At 32.6% G+C, this 23,806-nt stretch overlaps 1 protein-coding gene and 2 long non-coding RNA genes across 4 annotated transcripts in view; 1 reads left to right on the top strand and 2 right to left on the bottom strand.

Moving 5' to 3' along the window:
• The window catches only part of LOC108197161 (heat shock 70 kDa protein 18), a 55,675-nt gene extending 38,497 nt beyond the window's left edge, over nt 1-17,178 (bottom strand). For both annotated transcript variants that reach the window (XM_064082861.1, XM_064082862.1), the window contains exons 1-2: nt 16,931-17,178; nt 16,698-16,767 (exon numbers count right to left, since the gene is read on the bottom strand). The gene's annotated coding sequence lies outside the window, so the exon portion shown is untranslated. The remainder of the gene's footprint in view (nt 1-16,697; nt 16,768-16,930) is intronic.
• LOC135148228 (uncharacterized) lies at nt 1,437-5,396 on the top strand. Its single transcript, XR_010286157.1, has 4 exons — nt 1,437-1,607; nt 3,441-3,634; nt 4,545-4,659; nt 4,910-5,396. It is a non-coding gene; the product is annotated as an uncharacterized LOC135148228 (long non-coding RNA).
• Nucleotides 5,862-9,901, bottom strand: LOC108197549 (uncharacterized). Its single transcript, XR_001802024.2, has 3 exons — nt 9,814-9,901; nt 9,561-9,636; nt 5,862-6,567 (listed from the first exon to the last, which is right to left on the bottom strand). It is a non-coding gene; the product is annotated as an uncharacterized LOC108197549 (long non-coding RNA).
• Nucleotides 17,179-23,806: the final 6,628 nt, after the last annotated feature.

The raw sequence follows: 23,806 nt of genomic DNA, 5'->3' as shown, positions 1-23,806 counted from the left end.
TAAGACAGACCCCAGACCAGCAAGTTGAGATACTGATTGTAACATCCCAGATTTTAAGAATTAGTTTATTAAAATCGAGATAAGTTTTTGAATATTATTATTGGCTTTAATTGACTTTTATCTGAAAAGATGAATAGTCTGTGTAGTATGAGTATAATTGTGATGTAAAATTATAAGGTTTAAACAGATTGTGCACTCTTCTTCTGGAATTTCGTATATTTGAACGACCCGGATTTTTCAAAAATTGTTTATTGTTATGAAAGTAATTTTCTTAGAGAGAAAGGAATAAAGTTCAATATTTTATTCCAGTTTAATGTGTCTTCAAAACTTTATATTTAAATTCCGGGTTATTGTTTTATCAATACAGGGTTGTCTTTTCAAAATTATATTTTATATAATTGATTTTAAAGATTTAAAAGATTGCTATTGTTATATGGCTAAGTGTTGCATGTGGAATTGTGAGTTTAGTTAGTTATGATAATTTAATGTGAATATTGTATGAATTTTGGTGCAAATTGAATTTCTGTAAACGTTATTTATATGTGCTAGAACTGTGGGTTTAATTATTGATATTATCAGAATGAGTCATATGTTATTTAGATATTTTCAAATGATTTATATATGGATATATGAGTGTCCTTTCAAAACTCATTTCAAAAATTATTTCTGAAAATACAGAGATTGGTCATGAAAGTTAGATGGTTAATATTTGAATATATGCATTACTTGATTAAGTGTTACGTGTGTAATGGTCGTGTAACTAGTTATGGTTATTTCTGAATATTATATGAATATTTGGTAAATCATATGAGGACTAGTTTTCTATTTTGATTGCTTATATATGTTGCAATCACGAGTTTTCAATTTTTATATTCTCAAAATAAAATATAAAACATTTGGGTATTTTCCTGATAATTTATGAATAGTATGTGATATTTATATAAATTGTTGTAAGATTTGTGTTATCTGGTTTATTGAATTGACTGCTCATATGTGTTCGGATTTGAGATATTTCAATTTCTATATGATCAGGATAAAATATAGTTTATTTAGATATGTTCATATCGATTTTTGGATTGCTACGTGATTTTAGAATCGATTTGTGAATTTAATCTCGTTTGATTATTAATTATATTAAAATAGTTATTTAGCATTTTAAACCCCGCGGGCGTTCGGGAAAATTTCGCCATTAAGCTATTTGGGACATTCTGAGCATTTCTCGTGTTTTAACTTTTTCGATCCGGAGTACGGTTTGTCCCGTAAATGATCCGGTACGGTTTTATTAATATTTTTAAAGTTAATAATTATCTGGTTATCTCGTAATGCGTGAAGCATATTCCAGGAATATTCCAAAGCATATTCAAGGAATATTCTCTTATCTTCTTCTATAAATATCCTTTACCAGTTTATTTCGCGCGTATAATCATTTCGTCAGTTTCTCTGCACGAATACCGAGAGAAAACGAACGGGTGTTCTTCGTGTTCTTCATAATCAAACGAGGATTTGAAGGCGTTATTGGAATCGGATAGAGGCGTATAAATAGTCAAAACGAAGCTCTTGACGAGTAGAATCTAGTATAATCATCCGTTTATATGCAGATTGAACAGGTGATTTTATTTTATTTTTATAAAATTCGAATTATTATGATTTAAATAGTGAATTTTTGCAAACGTGATTGTTTGATTGATTTGATGATTCCATGTTGTAGAGCATCTTCTGCCATTCGTTTTCATATATTATATGTCGATTTTGGAATTCGATAACATATATAAAATTGGGTTTGATTATTGGGTTGTGTTCTTGAATGTTCTTGAAGGATTATGAATATTTTCAATCGGAAATTGGGGGTTTTTAATTCGCTAAATCTGGGCTGTTATGGCTTATATCACTGGATAGAGCATGAGGAGATGAATTTGTTCGTGTAATTAGTTTATATGTTGGAATTCGAATGGAGTCGCCGGAGTCTGGAAATGGGTCCGCCGGCGGCGGTTGTTTATTAAGATTTTACGGCCAACCCTTCGATTTGTTACTGATTTTAACGACTTGAACATGATCCTGGTAGTGTATACATTGTTTCTGGAGTTTCTGATGCATGTTGGGGGGCGGCAGCGCCGTGTCCGGCGAAGTTAGTGGTGGCCGGCGGCAAATTGCCGTTTGGCCACCCAACTTATAAAGATGATGAAGTCATCGTATCCAAGTTTTGAATCTTACAAAACACCCCCTGTAACTTTGAAAAGTTGCATTTTGAACCCTGGCCGAAAACTTTCAAAAGTTTACAAAATAAACCTTTTGATTTTAATTTTCAAAAATTGTTTTATTTAATTATTTGAATTTCAAAAATGCTTTTTAATTACTTCTTTATTCAAAAATAAATCTGAAATTAGTTTATTAATTAAATTTAATTAGTAATTAATTATTTTAATTGGTCAATTAATTTTAATATTAATTGATTAATTATTTTAATTAATTATTAATTGATTTTAATTGATTAATTAATTAGATTTAATGATTTCTTTTGATTTAAAAATTCCGAGAAATAGTTTCGAGCTTTGGATTATTTTTCTAAAATATGTTTGAGGCTCGTTAAATGATTTCAAATGATTCCGGATCCGATCTTGAGCAATCGGATTTGATTATTTATTCAAAAATGGATTCTTTTACCTGTTTTAATTCCGAAAATGTTTAGAAAATTCCAGAAAATTCTCGAAAAATCATTTTTAACCTGAGACTTGATTGGATATCGATTGGGATGGGAAACCTTATGTGCAATGTGTTGTCTGCTGTCTGTGTGATATGTTATATGTCGATAGGGAGTTAGAAAACTGTTTTGTTAATAACTTTTGATCCGTAATTCAGAATCGAGTGAAACGAAAAAGAGGTTAAAGCTTAGAAACTCTAGTTTAATATAATGTAACAATATGATTGAGTTTCCAATGTGTATAAAGATTGTTGAAAATGCATAATGTGACTATACGTGATCTATTTGCTATATAGTGATGATTATATGAAATACGTGTCCATTTGATTTGATAAATGATTTGGGAGACATAGCATCTTATCTTGATTAATGTTGGATAAGAATATGTAGATTACAGGAATTTGAGTTGATTGATTGGTTGTTGGTTGAAATAGATTAACAGATGGATAGTCCTATAAATAGACAAGACGCTGTCAGATTTTCAATAGGATATATATGGTTATTGAGTTGTAGTATGCTACATGGAGTATGATGTGACTATATGATAGAGTCAAAGCATGATTATATGTTAAGTGATACCTGATAAGTGCATAGAGATTATATAGGGTGATATGTGATTATGTGTTAAATGCTATCGATATACGTGATATGTATATGCGATAGGTTATGATACCGAGTTTGATAATAAGATAAGAATCAATAGATTATTTAGTAATTATGGTAGTATTTTATTCTCGTAAAGGATTTGGACGAGGCGTATACGATTGAAGACGTACAGAAGGTCAAACGATGTTGCAAAGCGAATAAGGAACGAGTCGAGAAAGCGAAGTCGTATTGCGAATAGAGTATATACAGAGATGGTCTGGAGGTTATGATATGCATAGATTGTGAATTGGAAAGATGAGATTAAGCTATGGGTGTGGAGGCGGATTTAAGGCAAGTATTCCTAAATCCTTCCTCATATATATATTGCATGTTCTGATTATTCTGTCAAGATTATGATATTGTTTATGCTGAGACCCTTCTCAAACAAACTCTTACTTCTGAGAATGAATCCCATGATTGTTTTCTTCTTCCAAGTTTTGAAAAGCCAAACACCTAATTACTCTCAACTTTCTATTTTGATCCATTCTTTCCAATCCTCAAGATTTTAAAAATACCAGTTCTACAAATTAATTCGAAGTTCAAACCGTCATTGAAGCATGTGTTGCTCAGTGATAGTTAGAGCCTAGAATGAAATGGGATCTTCTTGATTATTCAACCCGCCATTGTCATGCTGGTTTAGCAGGCTAAATTCAGTTGCTTAGCCGATAATGGAGGATACTGAATAGTTAGGAATTTCCTGAACTATGATTTATCAAAAGACAGACTGTGGTTTATGAAATGTTGATTCCCAAAAGTTGATTTGAAATATTTCTGTTGCTGATAATGATTATGATTTTGTTCTGTTGTTTCAATTGTCTGTTGATTTAAATTGTTAGAATTGGATTAGTTTTTATAAAATATGTGGACCAGATTCGTGGTCAGACCAGATACGTGGTCAATTATAGGCCAATGTGTGCCTTGGATCCAGTATAGAGAACAGGGCTGTGTGCCATGTTCGGGGTTAGTGCGTGACTGATCAGCAGCCTAACCTTTGGTTTTTAAGTAAAAATGTGATGAATCCAATTCGACAATTCTTCTGTAAGTTTGAATTCTGATTTCAATTGCTGATAAGAATTGTGAAGTTTTCAATTGCATATCCTGAACTTGTGAACCCTGATAAAATATTTCAGGACTATTGTTGCTTATATACACTTGCTGAGCATTGTTGCTCACCCTTGCTATTCCTTTTTAACCATTTCAGAAAAGCTTAACGATGAATTGCATGATTGAGGTTGCGAGTATGGCTAAGGCTAGGCGAGGAGTCAGAGTATAGAGTATACAGAGGACAAGTGGAAATGTTCAGGGAGATTGTCAAGGTTGGTTCTAGATAGAATTGTTGAGATTCAGTTGTAATCATAATTTAAATAGATTGGCAGTGATTCTTCTCATCGAAGATGATCTGAGGTTGTAAGACATTGTTTATTTATAGCGGTTGATTCTAATTTCAATACTGTGACCTGGATGCGATCCTGTTTTTAGGGGGTTAAAGTGTTTTCTTTTAAATCTTTTATTAAAGTCTTCAAGTTTTAAATCCTTTGATTTTATTATCTTTTCAAATAAATACAGGTTTTCAAAAGTGTTTTAAAATGGCTTTATGTGGTGACGTCAGAATCCAGACCCCCGGATTCTCGGGCTGTCACACTGATTAAGTGGAAAGGACTGCCCTCATTTGATGCTACTTGGGAACAAGCTGCTTTGTTGGACCAACGTTTCCCAGCTTTCAACCTTGAGGACAAGGTTCAGGATCTGGCGGGGAGTAATGTAACAGATCAGGCCCAGCCTACAGATCAGGCCCAGCCCACTAAGCTACTAGTATTCAACAGAAGGAAGCCCAAGGGTAGAAAGGGAACTGAACAGCAAGAGGAAGCGAGGGGATAAGAGGAATTAGGGTTGAGAGGAGGGGCTTATGGAGAATATCATTTTAGTTTAATCAATTTAGTAAGGAGACTCTGGCTTCTCGAATTGTCCAGTTTATCTGTTCTAGTTTCTTTTCATTGTAAGCAACTTGGTTCTGGATCTTATTATTAAGTGCTGGTGCTTGTTTTCCTTTGAATTGGTATTTTGTTAGTGAAGATCCATCTAAAAACATCACAGCAGACCATACACATTTAGAACTGAAACACTTTTAAATGGGTATATAACATCAAAACAAATTAATACTAACAAAAATAGAACAAGAAGCTTAATATAATCTCCCTTGTCACCTTCAAAACAAAATCTGCATTCCCAATTTTGAGCAGCTTAAGAAAACAAAAAGCTTGATATACTATCCCACTTTTGAGCAGCTTAAGAGGACAAAAAGCTTGATATACTACTGTTCTGCATTTTTTAGTCAACTGAAAATTTCTAAATGAGTTTCATTAGTTTCTTCAAATCCAGTAATTCTGCAATCTGGATGAAAACCAATGCATATGTACTATCTGAAGTGATTGAACTTATTCATTTTTCGATATAATACATTATACACTAATCATATAGGTTAACAAGGCATAAAATTGTTGATCATATTGTGTGGCCATAATCTGTAATTATATTTTCGATATAATACACATTCATATTGTAACAAGGCATAATCTGAAGGGTCCTGGTCCACAGCCATCGATGGCTGTGGACTGATTAACTGGCATATGGTTTTCTGGCCGTTGGATGCATATCCAGCGGCCAGGATTATAACAAAATTTTAACACGTCTAGCGGTTTTTAACCGCTAGAAGGGGAAAATCTGTCTAGCGTCTAGCGGTTAAAAACTGCTAGACGTCTTAAGAAAAATGTTATAATCCTGGCCGCTAGATATGCATCCGACAGCCAGAAAACCATGTGTTACTTAACCCCTCCCTGGCAATCATATGCCAGGGACCAGCACCCTAATCTGAAACACTTGGATCAATACCAAGTCAAGGACAGCTTGTATTTTTTGGAGATAGAACAGTCTAATTCCCACTACTAAGGTCTTCAGAAGTAATATCCAGTGGCATCACATTAATCATTCCACCACCTTCGTCACTAATCATCGTGTCAGCTATGGCAGCGACATCCAGTGCAACTGCCTCATCAGAATTAATGTCCTTGCTAAGCTTCATTAAAAACACTCGCAATAACCACATGAGATGGTGTCATCTCCAAAATCCAACACATGAGTACATATGGTCCCAAGATCAATCCTAACTGCAGGTCCTCCTGTCCAGCACTTCTAAATCAGTGAACAACATGCAGAATTTCTAAATCCTGCAGAACATAAAATAATAATTCCATGATATTGGTGTTCAATCACCGAAATCCTAATAAAATAAAAATAATAATTGGATACAAAACAAAGATGTAGTTGGACATTGCTATGATTGGCACTGAACTCATCGTTATTGTCCTGCAACGAATTGAATTTGTTGCGAGACAAAATAACACTTAGATATATCACAAATATGCGGGACAAATTATTAATACTACATTACGACAAGAATACAGTAAATTATAAAGATAATTTTGAATTAAAACTAAAACTCATGTTGATGATCTTGAAGCAACTGAAGCTATGATATCTCAAGAATCTATTCTTCAAATTACAATGTTCTGCAATTGTTGTTTACTAGAAATGCAGGACAAGAATATTACTAGAAATGCAGGACAAAAATATTTAATCATGTTCGTTAATTGCCAGATTATATTAACGGTAGATCTTGTAGTCTCCAAGAGCATCTCCAATGGCTGGCACCCTTCAAGGGGTGCCAATTTTAACACATAACTCAAAATATTATTTTTTATATTCACACTCTTCCAAATCATTTTTAGCACCCTTTTTTAAAAATACACTCCAATGGTTGGCACTCCAAAGATGCCAACTTTATTAATAGAGAAATAATATTTTATGTATTATTGAGACCACAAATCTATATTTTATGTATTATTGGGACCACAAATGAAGTTGGCACCCTACTTTATCGGTTGCCAACTTTTGGCACCCTAAAGCCAACTCACCTGGCACCCCAATAGCACTCCAACATCTCCAATGGGGGTGCCAACGAGAGTGCCGGTCCATGTCATGCCACATGGCATTGGCACCCCTCTTGGCACCTCCCATTGGAGATGCTCTAAGGACTCCAAAATATTTGGTCTCCATTGAGCCTTCTTTTATATAGATATATATAATATAGGATGCTCCTCCACTACAAACATTTCTTAGAATAAAAACTAAAAACCAAAATAAAAAATTTATAAATCGCATCGAAATATATCAAATATGGTATGGAAATTGATTGCTGGGAGATGAAGAAAAATACAGTGAAGTCGGATTTCAAAAAAAGTGATTTGATTGACGTGAAAAATCAAATTAAAAATGGAGGGAATCTGTGGAATATGTGTGAGAGGGTAGAGTGGACGGCAATTACATTAGCTTGATTTAATGGCTTAGATTAGTTTGTAGTTTGTATTTGATCATTAACATACATATATACATATACATATATATATATATATGTATATATATGTGTGTGTATATATATATATATATTATGTATGTGTGTGTGTGTGTGTTTATAGCGTCGGATAAAAAATCAAGTTGAAACAAGGAAACGTAATCAAACACGAATTGTACTAATTCATTAACTTGATAATATTAAAGCACCGAACATCATACATATATCAATAAATGCCCTGACGACCTTCAATTTTAGTGACCAATATATCCTACACATTTGCACATACCATTCTTTCATACTGCTTACCTATCATACATATAACAGTTTTTTCACAATCGTGCACTGTTTTGCATCTAATCTCACTGCTAACTTTTTTATCATCATTAGGTACTTGACTTGGGACAGGGGCAGGGTCAAAATAAAATGGTTCACATTTGCATTCACCATTTACACATCTCATTACACCACTGGAACATGCCGAAATTCCGCAATCATTATCTATTTTACATATTTTATTTGATGCATTTAATCTAACTAATGGTAAATCTGCACAAATGATAAAAAAACAATAATATTTCATTAGTATCACATATCATTAAGCAAAATTATATTATATGTAATATATATTGATAGATTAATTATGTAGAGTTGTATGACATACCAAACACCATGACCAATACAAGAAGAAAAATATTTTTGTTGATTAGAGCCTTCTCCATACTAGGTCATAACAAACACCTGGTTATAAGTTGTGCAAAAATGATTGTGTCCTTGTTGTGAGGATGATGGGTTGTAAATGATATATGTTTGTTATTTATAGTTGTTTTGTATTAACTATTAATAAATGTTGTTAGAAATTAAATCTCTAGAGATTTTCCTCGATATGCATATCTAGTGGATTTTCTCTGAATATTGCACGTTTTATTTTTGCTAATTATTTATGTTACTTATTGCAATAGATAAGATCTATCTTGTCATTTATAATAAAAACTTTGATATTTCCACAACCTAAATTTTACATATTTAGTGGATTTTTCTACATATTATATATTTTCTCTTTACTAATTAGATATTACATGTTGTTTATGGTATTAAATTCTTACTTGTCATTTATAATGAGAACTTTAATATTTCCACCCTGATCCTCAAATAAAATTAATGTATTTAAGCTCAAAAAATATTATATACTTGGATATGTGTCATTTTGAGTTTTAAATATCACAATCAAAATTACATATATCAAAATCAAAATTACTTATTAGTTAATTACTAAAATTTGCAATTTATATTGTATTATTGGAGGATAAATTCTAGTTGGTTTGGGCCATACGTCTATTACTCTAAACTTAATTTAATATGTCTAATTATTTTTAAATGAATTTTAATAGACATAAATCTAAATTATAAAGGCCTAGCATTTTAGATGATTAACTTTCATTTAAAGATTAAAACTAAACCTGAAATTTCATGAATTAATTAGATTTTTTTTATAAATAATAATGGAATTCCTAGAAACCAACATAAAAAATATAGTCTAATATAATCTAAATGCAAGATAATGAAGCTCTCTAAATCTTTTATTATAATATATAACTCTACCATAGTGACATCTCTCCGGAGTCAATAAAAATAATTTGAATTTGGTGTCATTAAAAGAAAAACAATTTAAAACCTCTAATTTTAAAAGAAAGTAAAAACATATATTTCAAAACTTGCATATTTTAAAAATGATTTAAATTAAAAATCAATTTCAACCAGGATCGGCTCTAGTATTGAAATCAGAACTAGAAGACTGACTTACTCTACCTCAAAAGATCCAAAGTTGGGGCATGGATAGAGCCCCTGCTACAGGTCTCCTAGCTAACGCTCAAGTCCTAGGCATCTGGAACATGTATGAACATAGTTTGCAAGGGTGAGCTATAAATAGCAGTATCAATATGAATAAACAGCAGTATCAATATGAATAAAAGAAAGATATAATTGTAAAACAGTTTATAAGAGAAAGAGTATATAAATCATGTATGCTTTGAATATAAAGCTGTAAATCAACATTCCTTACCAAAAAAAAAGAAGAAGCTGTAAATCAACATTTGATAGGAGTATAAAACTGGAAATCATAGCCATGCCAATTTCTCTTCTACCGGTGCCTTTGGGTAACTCAAATCGATTGAACCGCCTTTGTCTTTGTTCATCTCCATTGTTGGCGTCTTTGACATTCATAGAGAACTTCAGCTCTGATACCAAGTGTTGTTAATAAACATATATCAACAATCTGATATAACTGAGAGAGATCGAAAAGCTTTTGTTTTGCTCGTCAAAGTCTTGCTTTTTTCTTTATTCTGAAAAATGCATAAATAGATTACAGACTCAAAAACTGGAAAGCCAGAAATAAGGACATGAGTCCAACAAAATTCCTAAACCAACTCTACTGCCAGACAATCACGGTCCTAGATGCTAGTAGCTGACTTATATCAAGCCACTCGTTATTACAGCAAATGAAATCAAAAACAATAATGATAATTAACTAGCGTGGTTTAAGATTATATAAAATCCAACATGCCTTGCTAAACTCCAACACATGAGTACATAGTTCCGAGATCGATTCCAATTGCAGGTCCTTCTCCTCTTCCAGCCATTTTGGAGAAGCAGAATGCAGAACTGAAAATAGAAAGTAGAATAAAAATAAAGAGATGTTCTGTTTAGAAAACTAATTTGCAGAGAAAGAACCGGTGCGCACCCGAAGGGTAGTGGCTGCGGTTCCTACGTTTAAAATAAATAAATAAATAAAATAGAAAATCCGGAAGATGAAGTTAGAGGTTGAGAAACTGACTCGCAAATTCCCTACCAACTTATAGTATACACATGCACTTCATCCTAATCTAAATTAGTCAAATTGTCTAATAAGGTCTGTCTGTTTGATACTCTGATCAGATCTAAAGTCTCCTCTCAGAGAGTAATTTCATTTTGACCAAGTTATATTTGCTCCATAAGCATTTTATCTTCATCGCAGAAATTATATTCCTTATTATATTAATATTGAACTGCTTACCTGCATTCAAAGTTAAACATGATCCTCCCATATGAGCTACATGTTGATGAAAAGAGTCTATGTGAACAGTGTTGGAAATATTAAACTATATATATTAGCGCAACAATGAGGCAGTTATATATCAGGTACCTTAAATCGACAAGAAAAGACAGAAATCACTTAGCTTGCCCAAATCGCCCTTCGACCCGACCCGGGGCGGCGGCGGCGGGCGCTCACTACAACCTTGCACACCCACATGCCTTAGTAGTTGAACACTACACTTGCACATGTACTATATAAAGCCACCAACCTCACTTTCCAATATCAATGTGGGACTAACCCACATAACATATTTTACCACTTTCAAGCTACTAACTTCAACTCAATTTATTTATGGATTACACTAAGAAAATGTCTTAGTTTCATCTACTAACTTCAACTCAATTTATTTATGGATTACACTAAGAAAATGTCTTAGATCCAAACATGAAAGTTTAAGTCCTCATTACAAGGAACAACCTCCAACAATTAGATTAAGGTAATTCCATGTCTTAAACTTACCATTTTCTAACAAACAGTGCTACAATTCCCAGATAATAATTCTAGTAAACAGTGCAGACCATAAAAATTTAGAAGGCTTAATGACCTTTTAGCCCTCGAAGTATGTATGAATGTTCCGATGCGGCCTCGATGTTTAAAAGCGTACCTTTCGACCCTTAAAGTATCCGATACGTACCTTTTAGCCCTTTTCCAAAAAAACAGTATAAATCGGGGGGGGACAAACAAGACATTTAACCCTCAGTTTCCCTCCAAAAATCTGGAGGTCTCCCGCCATCCCCTTTTGCCCTTGATGTTTCTTGTGTATATATATATGTATCATAGTTGTGTGTGTTGTCATTTTCTTGTGTAAAACAGAACAAGTTGTCTAGATGGAGCCTAACTGTAGGTGTGGAACAGCTGCTGCTTTGAAGACATCGTGGACTGATTCTAATCCGGGGAGGCAATTCTGGGGATGTATGAGATTCAAGGTAAGCAGATTCTAATCTCTCATTTTTGTTCTTAAATGTAATCTAACTATATCTAATTTAACTGCAGGATAACAGAAGCAATGCTTGTAACTTTCACCAATGGTTTGATCCACCCATGTGTGCAAGATCAAAAGCAATAATCCCAGGACTGTTGCGGCGCATTCGAAATCTCGAAGATGATGCAAAGAAAAATGAGGCTGCAGCTGGTGTGAACAGACCCGTGAAGAGAAAAAAGCCCATACTGGTTTTGTTGTTTGTGTTGTTAATAGTATGGGTGTTTGTAAGGGCAAACAAAAATGCTTCACCTAGTGTGTTAGAACTACCCTAGTTGTACTATGCAGTATGTACTAGCATCTATTGTAATGAAATGAAAGTAGATGTTTTGGAATGGAAATCATTAGCTTACATTAAATTCTTTGCAAAAGATCAAGTTACAAAACATCCCCAAAAGCATTACAACTGAAATAAAATTAAGTCCAGAAAGTAGGCAAAGTACCAATGTCATAGCATTACAAAATAATAGAGAAAAACTGCTAAAATCAAGGCTGTTGGCTATCCTTCCCCTTTGCTGTAGAACCTGGGAGATAACTCTTTTTCAAAGCACCGAGAGCTTTGGCCAATGTACCCTTTGTGATTACAGTTCTGCCATGTGATAAGAATGGTGCAGACTTTACCTCTGTTTGACCAACAATGGCCTTATACTGCTTCACTGGTGGAGGTTGTTTCTTCCCTAGTTTCATAGGGCCTGTGTAAGAATTAATCTGCACCCGTGGAGGTTGTTTATCCTCCTCCCCAGCCTCATCAATGACAACTGGGGTATCCACTGTGTTTGTGAATTTGTTAAGAGCTGTTTTCCTAAACAATCTGTAGCTTCTCCTAGGTTCAATCTCAGAGACTTTCATTGGATTTTTGCCTTTGTCAATCCTCTGTTGCATTTCCTATTTCACAGTCTTCCTCCTAGCATCCTCCATTTCAACAGCTTGAGCCTCTGCAACACTTGTTTCCTTCTTCTTTTCTGAATCCATTATCTCTTTAAGGGTCTTCAGTTTTCCAGCTGCAACCATGATAGGTGAATCTTTGGTTGTTGTCAACCCCATTTTTTGGATCCTCATTTGCCTAATCTTCTTTGCTGCAATTGCTAGAGGGGTTTCATCATCCTCACTCTCCTCACTTGCATCACTTGCAGCTTCACCCTCATTGTCCTCACTTGCAGCTTCACCCTCACTGTCCCCCTCTTCTTCAACAAGAGGTCCCTCAAACTCTTGACTTTGTTGAGTCAAGGGTGGACCTTGGTCAGGATAATCAATTGCAGTTTCTTGCAGTTCAGCACTATCTCCTTCATCTGCAGCTTCTGCCTCAGCATTTGCAGCTTCTGCCTCAGCATTTGCAGCTTCTGCCTCAGCATTTGCCTCAACTGGATGAAGTGAAGGGCAAGTCCTTTTGTTATGGCCAAATTCCTTGCACTTCCCACACCTGCATAAATGTAAGAAAATCTTATAAAGCATAGAAAAAGGCAAAAAAGGCAAAAAATATAGAAAATATAGGAAATTACTACCTCACAGTTAATTGAGTTTTCTTGCTTAAAGTCTTCACACCTTCAATCTCCTTTTCAACTAAGTCTGGCATCTCTGGTCTTCTCCTTTTTTTGGGCCTTCCTGGTTGCCTCTCAACAGTTGGTGGTTTCATTACTAAACCACTCTTCTCCCACAAATTGTGACCATTCATGGGATAGATTATTCCAGAGTAAGCTTTTTTGTAGTTGGCTGTGGTGTAGACCTTGTCAACATAGTCCTCTACACTGTACCCCATCCTATTCAAGCAACTTATGACATGTTGGCAAGGTATGCCACACAAGTCCCATCTCATACACCCACAGGTCCTGTTTCCTAGATGGACAGCATACTTGGAACCAGTGAATGTAGTAACTTCAAATTCATCATAACCAGCATATGTGGAGTAGCAAGATCCACTCAGTTTCTTGTTTTTCTCAATAATCTTGTAGATTTTTGGAGTAAATTTTTTGTCCTCCCAAGAAACCATTTCATCTCTTTTTGTCTGCAGCCTCCTCATCAGGTATTCTCTAATCATTTCTAACATCAATAGAACTCCTTGCTCCCTAGCCCCCAAAATACACCTATTAAAACTCTCACACATATTGTTCAAAAGAAGATCACATCTTGACTCTGTTTTGAAATGAGATCTAGTCCAATGATGGAATGGAACCTCTGTCAACCATTTCCAAGCACCCTCATTCTCCTCTTTAATGTTGGTCATAGCAACCTGAAATGCCTCAATATTTGATGCCCTAGCACAAGCCCAAAGCTTGTCCTTCAAAGACCTACCCCCATACTTACCCTTAAAATTATTGTGTAAGTGTCTAACACAATACCTATGCTCAGCCATGGGTAACATCTCTTGAACTACATTCAAAAGCCCCTTCTGCCTATCACTAATGAAGGACCAACCATCACCTAGGCCTATATCAAAATCTTGAACAAGATAAGCCACAAACCATCTCCAGGAATCAAGTTTCTCAGCCTCAACTACTGCATATGCTATAGGAAACATACAATTATTGCCATCTAAACCCACAGCACAGAGTAACTGACCTTTGTAAGCACTTTTCAGGTGACAGCCATCCAAACCTATGAACTTCCTGCAACCAAGCTTAAAGCCATGCTTGAGCCCTCCTAGACAGATGTACATCCTTCTAAAGACTCCAACAGCCCCTACAAGCACAGATCTGGAATTTAAAAAAAAAGTACACATAAAGCATTTTAAAGTGAAATAATTAGATACAATACCTGGCTCTATGTCAATCTCAACTGTTGAGTTGGGGTTCCTTTTGAGAAGCTCTGTCCTGTAGTCCCACAGCTTCTGGAACTGCTCTTCAAGTGTCCCATTCATAATTCTCATACACTTTCTCCTTGCTTTTCTCAAGATGTGAGGCTTGATATCCAGCTGCAGATCTCTTAAAACTGTGTTGTGGAATGCTTTCACTGGCCAAGAGGGGTTGATTCTGAATTCTGCCAGATATTTCCTTGCCAAGAATCCTGAATTTATCAGAGGTAACCCCCTCTGCTCTCTAGCACATGTGTGCTCTGTCAGAAAAAGAAGACATAAATACAATATGCATTCACCCAGTTGGCATTGTAAAAAGACACAAATAACCTCAAAATGTACCTGGGCCCACTTTCTTTAACTGCATGGTTTTGTTGAAGTTGAGAGAGGCAAAAAGAGACCACTGGCATGGAGCTTTACACACAGCCTTCACCCTTGTTCTGTCACTCTTGACAAACCTTATCACTCTACCTTCACTAGCTGAATGTTTCATTATAGCTTCTCTGCATTGTTTGTGATCAGTGAAAACCATCCCAACTGTCCACTTTGGATCTTCTGTGTCCTTGTAGATTGGAAATGTTTTCCTTCTACTACTGCCTTCACCCTCCTCTAAATCATTGCCATCCAAGCTTTCAAGATCATCACTGTCATACTCACTCTGTTCTTCATCTTCTGGCTCCAACGGCACTTCTTCTGCTAATCCCAGTCCAGCCCTCAATACACCAACCCATTCAACTCCAGCATCAACTTTATCATTAAAGAGCAAGTCATCATCAGTCATCGAATAATCTGATTCAGCAAAATCAGAGTCCTCAAGTTCATCCACACTCATGCGTTCTTCAGCTGCATCATTCACCCCTCCAAAATTTTCTTCAAACTCCTGATTAGAATGTTGCACATAAACATCTATTTTGTTGTCATTTTCCATAGCAAATGACAACATATCTCCTACATCTTTCTCATCTTTCAATAAAACCAACCCTCCATCAAGATCTCTATCAGGAATCCTATAATAGAGACAGCTCAAACCCCCATAACCCAGAGCTTTACTCCATGCTCTCAGACTCTCCATGTTAATTTCGTCCTGGTCTCTAAAATTGTACACGGTGACTCTACCCCCAACATATTCGGTAACGGGGACCCAATTCAAAGACCCACCATGAAACATACTCAACATTATAGCATCATCACCTTTTAATCACAAAATCACGAGATGAACATTGGAAAATAATCATACAGAAAAACAAAAACCCTATGAAAATGATGCAGATACAAGGGGGGGGGGGTGTTAATCATCATATTCAATTGAGAAAAGGGTTAAGAAATTACCAGCGGAGCTGTCGCTTATGCTAGCCATCACGATCTAAGACTTCAATCCACACCCAATCGCGCCTTGTTTCTTCTATCCGCAGCAGCTCGAGCTTCTTCACTGTGTTTTCTATTTTTTGTATTCTTTAGGGTTTAAAGGGTACGCATAAACTTAACCCAAATTAGGAATTCTCTACTTTACCCCCCGATTTATACCGTTTTTTTGGAAAAGGGCTAAAAGGTACGTATCGGATACTTTGAGGGTCGAAAGGTACGCTTTTAAACATCGAGGCCGCATCGGAACATTCATACATACTTCGAGGGCTAAAAGGTCATTAAGCCAATTTAGAACTGAAACACTTTTAAACGGGAATACAACATCAAAACAAAGACTAATTAAAATATTAGTACAAGAAGCTTAATATAATCTGCCTTCTCAGCTTCAAAATAAAATCTGCATTCGCACTTTTGAGCAGCTTAAGAGAACAAAAGGCTTAATATACTGTACTGCATTTTTTAGTCAACTGCAAATTTCTGAATGAGTTTCATTAGTTTCTTCAAATCCAGTAATTCTGCAATCTGGATGAGAATTGACGCATAAGTTCTTTCTGAAGTGGTTAAATTTATTCATTTTTCGATATGATAGCATAACATATAGGTTTACAAGGCGTAAAATTGTGATCATATTGTGTGGCCATGGTCTGTAATTTTATTGGTATAAACAGTTGAAATTTGTACATGGAACACATGAGCACATGATCAATCCTAACTGCAGGCCCTTCTGCTTCACCAGCCATTCTCCAAAACCCTAAAAAAAAGTGCAAATATAAAGTCAATAAAAATACATAAAGTTCTTCTGCTGAAATAACTAATCTGCATAGAAAAAAAAAATCAATAGGACGATGTAGGATGCTATAAAGTTGACTATGAACAATTCAGACAGCAAAAGGCTAATTTCAATGTGTTCATACACATCATTTTTCAAGCCAACTCAAATTTTAGCCGCTGCAGGCCGCAATAATTCAGAGCAGAGTAACCTCATTGTGATCACTTTCACCAACGAAACCGATGTTCCAGAATTCTACCAACGGTAACTACAAGTAAATCCCTGGCTAATAGTTCAGAATGTGACTTCAGACCAATCCATTAATCTTGAATGGCTGGATCCTATATAGGGCGTGTTTGGGCAATCTTTTCTTTTCATCTCCATTTGTCTGCTTGATTGTGCATGGTAGGACCTTTCATAAATTAATCACAAAAATTTGCTCTTATTAGATTTTTGCAAGAACTTCCGGAAACAATCAATACCCTTTGTTAATAAGCGAAATCACGTTTCAGTACCAAAATTTGGTCATTATACTGCTCATGACTTTTTTACATAACGATTATTCATAGTATATAATTCTATCCCAATATAACTAAATATTGTAATTTTTAGAACTGAAACAATTTAACTTAGAAATTAACTCTATAAAATCCTTTTCACATAAATATGAATTCTGTATAAAATTACTATCAAATAAATATAGGGAGTCAGAAGAGCTTTTGTGCAGATATGAGAACATAAAATAAATTAAATATTTAAATAACGAATTTTATTTATAAAACATATTTAAGTTAATTAACTTAAAAATTCCTTTAAACTTCTATATTTTTTTTTTTTTTTTTAACGTAGGAACCCGCAGCCGCTACCCTTCGGGTGCGCACTGGGTAAACCTATGTCCTCTCTTTAACCAGCTGAACCAACCCTATTAGTTTGTCATACAAACAACTACTATTCCTAAGTCTAAAAGAACTCCAACCCACGTTAGAATTACCTATTCTAACTTTAAAATAATTACGGATTAAATATACATAACACATATCTATTATAACTCTAAATTAATTACAAATTATATATTTATCGAACAATTTAACATAGGAATTAACTCTGTAAAATTTCTATCCAATAAATATGAATCAACTCAATAAAATTCCTATCAAATAAATATAATAAGTCGACAGAGTTTTTATGTAGATATAAGAACATAAAATAAAAAATAAGCTAAGAAACTCAATTATTATTTTGTTTTATTTTTATTTCATTATTTATTGCGAATTTTATTTAAAAAACATATTTAAGTTATTTAACTTAAGAATTTTTTTAGACTTCTAATATTTGTAATTAATTTAGAGTTATAATAGATATGTGTTATGTATATTTAATCCGTAATTATTTTAGAGTTAGAATGGGTAATTCTAATGTGGGTTGGAGTTCTTTTAGACTTAGGAATAGTAGTTGTTTGTATGACAAACTAATACCGAAGTTTAAAGGAATTTTTAATTTAATTAACTTAAATATGTTATATAATTAAAATTCATTATTTACAAAAATAATATCAAATTTTAATATATAGAAAGTCTTATATCGAATTAATAATAATCTAAATAACATTTAAAAATAATAATTTAAATAAATATAATAAAAATATGATAATGTAATTCAAAAAATATTATGTTTCCAATAAATAAAAAAAATTAAAATTTTATTTAAACCCGTGCTTGGCACGGATCATCAACTAGTATTCATAAATAAAGACCGCGACATAATAAATTAAATAATTAGAGAACTAACACAAGATAATATGTAACCTAATCACCTGGTCTTCTTATCAACAGATGAAATCACTTGAGTGCAAGATATATTTAAGAAACTGAACAACTTATCAATACAGAAATTGCCAATTTGATTGACTAATTGTGCAAGTTACTTTGCCGATTCGATTTTTTAAATCCAACTAATCACAACATATTTTTAAAAATTAATATAACAAGCTTAATAAATTAAATTTTACCATAATATGGACGCATGTCTTACATTTATCTGTTCTCACAAAGTTGTTTTAAATCATGTGTGATATGACCCTCGAATCGCTTTGGTGCGAAGTTCTGACAAGATAGCAAATATATTAGATATTTGATATTTAAAGCGTCATTGTAATCGACAGATTTAAAATAAAAACATGATCTAATAACTATTAATTTGGTTTAAATTATAAAATCTAATGATATATAAACAAAACTTGACTTAAATAATATTTCTATTATTAACCTTAAAGCTCTTAGTCTTTGCGACTTTCGGGAGAAAATATCACGGTGCTTGTAACATTTCCAAATAAAAAGTTATTTGTCCAATGATAGGATGAGTAAGAATCAAATTTAGATATCAAGGTGACCTCAGATGGACAATGTATCCTTATATATGTGGACAATCCATGCTCAAGCACCCAAGTGGCAAGTTAAAATTATTAAAGGAATCCATAACATTAAATTATGAAGCGCATTCAATTGAATTAAAAGATTTGTTTTTTTGATGAAATTTTAGGGGTATTCAACTCGAATTTTAAAAAATTTATCAAATCCTAGGATATTTAATTAGGATTTTATAATATACTACAAAATTTGGTGGTATTCAATCAGAATTTTAAGTATATTTTAAAATGCGATAGTATTCAATTGAGATTAGTTAAAATTCATTGATGGTATTCAAATGCTCATGAATTTTTTAGCACTTCATAAAATGATGAATTTTGTTAGATTGTTCGGTGTATTTGAATATATTTGAGATTCCAACAAAATCCTTGAGATTTTGAAGTATTCTGTTTAAATCCTAAAGACTCTCATCAACTCTGTCATATTTTATCAAGAATCCGTATAAAATTAAAATCAGATACAATCCATTAAAATCCATAGATCATATAAAAAATTTTAAAATTTCAATTGAATACACCCCCTAGAATTTTCCCCTATAAAAAAATTAACAATGCATTGCTCAATTTTAATTTTAGAGATTAATAACTTAAGAAACTGCTAATATTAAAAATACATAATTATTTATATAAAAAATGTATATAAATTATTAAAAGGATGCTATTTTAATTATCAAATTGGTCTGATTTTTTTCTGTTTCTTTGTAATTGATAAATAAAGTTAATTTTTGTATTTGTTTTCAACTTTTTAATTTTGGTTCAACTATATGATTTTGTTTTTACTAATTTTTATTGATTTCAGTTTTGTATCTATCCAATATTTTACTTTAATCATGTAATTGACCACTATTTCACATCCTCTTATTTTATTTATTTTGTCGATTGTATTCCTCTATCAAATAACTTCAAAACAAATTTTGAAGTGTTGCTAGTTCATAATATTTCATATTCTTGAAAATGAAAATAAAAGATTATTTGAGGTTTAAGTATAAAGTCAGTTTGTGACACACAAAAATAAATAAATTAGAAGGTCAGAAATTTTAGTCAAATGATGATTGTTTTACTTTCATTGGTCTTACCACATGTATTATGTGGGGGGGAAATTTATGTACTTTATTAGTGTTGGAAAATATTAAAAATCGAGCCAAAACAAAGAAAAGTAATTAGAGCAAGAAATTGAACTAATTCACTAAGTTGATAAAACTCAAGAAATAATCATTACATATATATATATTAATAAATTCCTCCACGTCCTTCATTTTCGTGACCAACATGTCCTTCACATTTGCACACACCATTCTTGCATACTTGTTTACCTACTAAACATAGATAATTTAAACAATCTCTCATTGTTTTACATCTAACCTCGTTGTTAACTTTCTTATCATCATCAAAACCGTGACTAGGTTGAGGGCCAGGGATACCAAAATGTATGCATCGGCATTCACCTTTTACACATCTCATTTTACCATCGACACATTCAGCATAATATTTGCAATCCCCGTCACTTTTACATTGTAGATCTGATGCATTTGTTCTCATTAATTGTAAATCTGCATAAATTATCAAAAAATAATAATATTTCATTAGCATCAGATATCACGAAGCACAAAATTATATTATTTATAATAAATATTGATAGATTAACTATGTAGACATGACATACCGCACACCATGACCAACACAAGAAGAGATATAATTTTGTTGACTCGAGCCTTCTCCATACTAGGTCTTAAGAAACAACTGATTATAAATTCAACAAAATGAATAATGTATTTGATGTGAGGATGATGCTTGGAAATGAAATGTGTATGTTATTTATAGTTGTTGTGTATTAACTAGTAATAAATATTGTTAGAAATTAAATCTATAGAAATCTTCTGGGATATTGCATATCTTATGGATTTTCTCCGGATATTGCACGTTTTGTTTTTGCTAATTAGATATTAAATGATATTACTTGTTGGATATTGCATATCTAGTAGATTTTTATGAAAATTATATATTTTCTTTTGCTATTCAAATATTACATATTATTTATTGTATTAAGGTCTTACTTGTTATTTATAATTAATATTTTAATATTCCTCGATAAATCTCAAATAAAATGTATACAATTAAACTCATACATATATGGTTTAAATATCAGAATCAAAATTTGATTAGAATTTTACAATTTATATTGTGTTATTGGAGCATAATATTTGTTGGTTTGGGCCGAAAGCCTATTTTTCTAAACTTAGTATAATATGTCTAGTTTTTTTAAATGTATTTTGACGGAAATAAATTTGAAATGTATTAATATAAATTTTCAGACAGTTAGCTTTCATTTAAACATTAAAACTAAACCTGAAATATCATGAATTAATTAGGAAATAAAATTCAAAATGATAATAGAATTCCTAGAAACCAACATAGAAAAATATAGTCTAATATAATATATATGCAAGGAAATGAAGCTCTATAAATTACTAATAATTTAGATATATCTAAGTCAATTTTTCTCACTTTCTAACTTAAATATGTGTAAATTCGTAAGTATTGAGTTATACAAATAAATTTAACTTCATAATTCAAATAAAACACCTCATTTGATATTTTTATAATTTCATAGTTATTGTAGAATCAGAATTATTGTATCACATAAAAAATTGAAAGTTACATAAATTAAATCTACAACTCATTAAAATCACAAAAACATAGTGACACAATATTATAGGCTTATAAGTCGTCAAAAATTATCTTTTTCAGTCAATTTACTAGTACAAATTCAAGCATTGCGTTTATTTTGTCATGCATATTTGTTCGAATATTGTTTGCTATTTGTACTATGATTAAGTTATAAATGAATTATGTAGCAGTCATAACTCACCAACGAAACAAAAGCGGAAACGGTAATAACAATGATAACAAAGATATAAATATGATGAATTAATTGGCGAAACTTCAACGACATTGGTTGGGAACAAACAACTGAATCAAAAAGTCAACTTTAGTTTAAAGCTCCGTTTGGCATTGTTATGACAAACAGCAACATAAATTTTCTTATTGAAAAACATGTGAAAAACTGTTTGTTATATTTAAAAGCAGATTTTTCGAATAGCGGCTTTTAGCTCAAAAATTATATTTAGGAAAAGCAGGTTCCCATATATTTTTGGAAAAAACTTTTTTTACTATTAAAACTCACCAAAAATTATTTTTTTTATCTTATAACTCAAAATATATAAATATCAAAAAAATTGCAAAACAGTTATCTGATTTCTACATCACTTTTTTAAATGGATTTTTTCTAAGAGTATATCAAATTTCATCAACACCTTAAAACGGATCCTGAGAAGGCAAGTCCCCAACCTTTCGAGAAATCTACCTAACACCTTCAAAAGTCGATAAATGATTACATCCTGTTTAGAGATGGAAAAAAAAAATCATCAAGTTAAACTTAGTCTTGCAAGCTACCAACTCCGGGGAAGCGCTTATAATTGGTGTCTTATGAATAAGAGGTGGGCGATAGGTAAAGAGGAATAAGGTGTCCAATCCTATACGGGAAATTTTTAAAAAGTCGTTTATGAAAAAATTATTTTCTCAAAAAATATGAGCCAAGTTGGAGCGAGATTTAGTTAGTTAAAAAAAAAGAAATAGATAGCTATAAGATGTTGTTGAATGAAAATTTGACGATAGTTAGGGATTGATGATTGATGTTAAAAAGAAAGATTTGAGTAATCTACAAGTCCATCACAAGCCCCCAAATAAAGATCATGATTCGTTTGTATAAAACTGAATGATAGTCTTCACACTCGTTGATGGGAGACTAGCATATACATGTGAGCTGGAGACAATAAATTTATCGTTACCTGGCATATTACATGTTAGCTGGAGACAATAAATTTATCATTAATACATTTATTTAATGCAATATGGACCATGTTAATTATATAAGCAATTGCAATATTACAATGAAACTTGTACGTTGCAATTACTAATAATATCGATAAATAGTACTAGTATCTTTTATGCACAACATGCTCAAACTTTCACTAAACACGTGCGGGTTTTTTATTTTATTGCTTATGATTTGCGGTATGTCCTATCTTGTTCACCAAGTTGCAATGTTTACATTATAGAGCTACATAGAGAATAATTTATAATATGTTAATTAATTTAACAAGTATATCAATTTATTCATCCAGGCACTTTACAAAATTCAAATGCTGCCCGATGCAAAACTAAAGCGGACTGTCCTCGAATGGCCTGTGATTTTGTGGATTGTGATAAGGGCGTATGTGTATGTAATACTGGTAACAATGATTTCGTTCATACTCGATTGTTCGAGGAACAGATATTATAGAATTTGTTGTCAAACATTTTTCGCATTAGGTCGATGGTGCATGTTCTTTGTGTAATTGTCGATCATAATCAAAAACTAATATCGCATATTTCATATTATTGTTATTCTTGATATATAGTTCTGCATTTTATCATGATATGGACGATTGTCTTACCGTTCTTTGTTCTCACAAACTTGTTTTAAATCACATGTAATATGATCCTCGAATCACATTGGTGCACATTTCTTACAAGAAAGCAGATATATTAGATATT

The sequence above is a fragment of the Daucus carota genome, chromosome 8 (genome assembly GCF_001625215.2).
Source record: "Daucus carota subsp. sativus chromosome 8, DH1 v3.0, whole genome shotgun sequence".
NCBI classification, from domain to species: domain Eukaryota; kingdom Viridiplantae; phylum Streptophyta; class Magnoliopsida; order Apiales; family Apiaceae; genus Daucus; species Daucus carota.
Note: the sequence above shows the minus strand (reverse complement) of the source record. Positions and strands in the feature narration are given on the sequence as shown.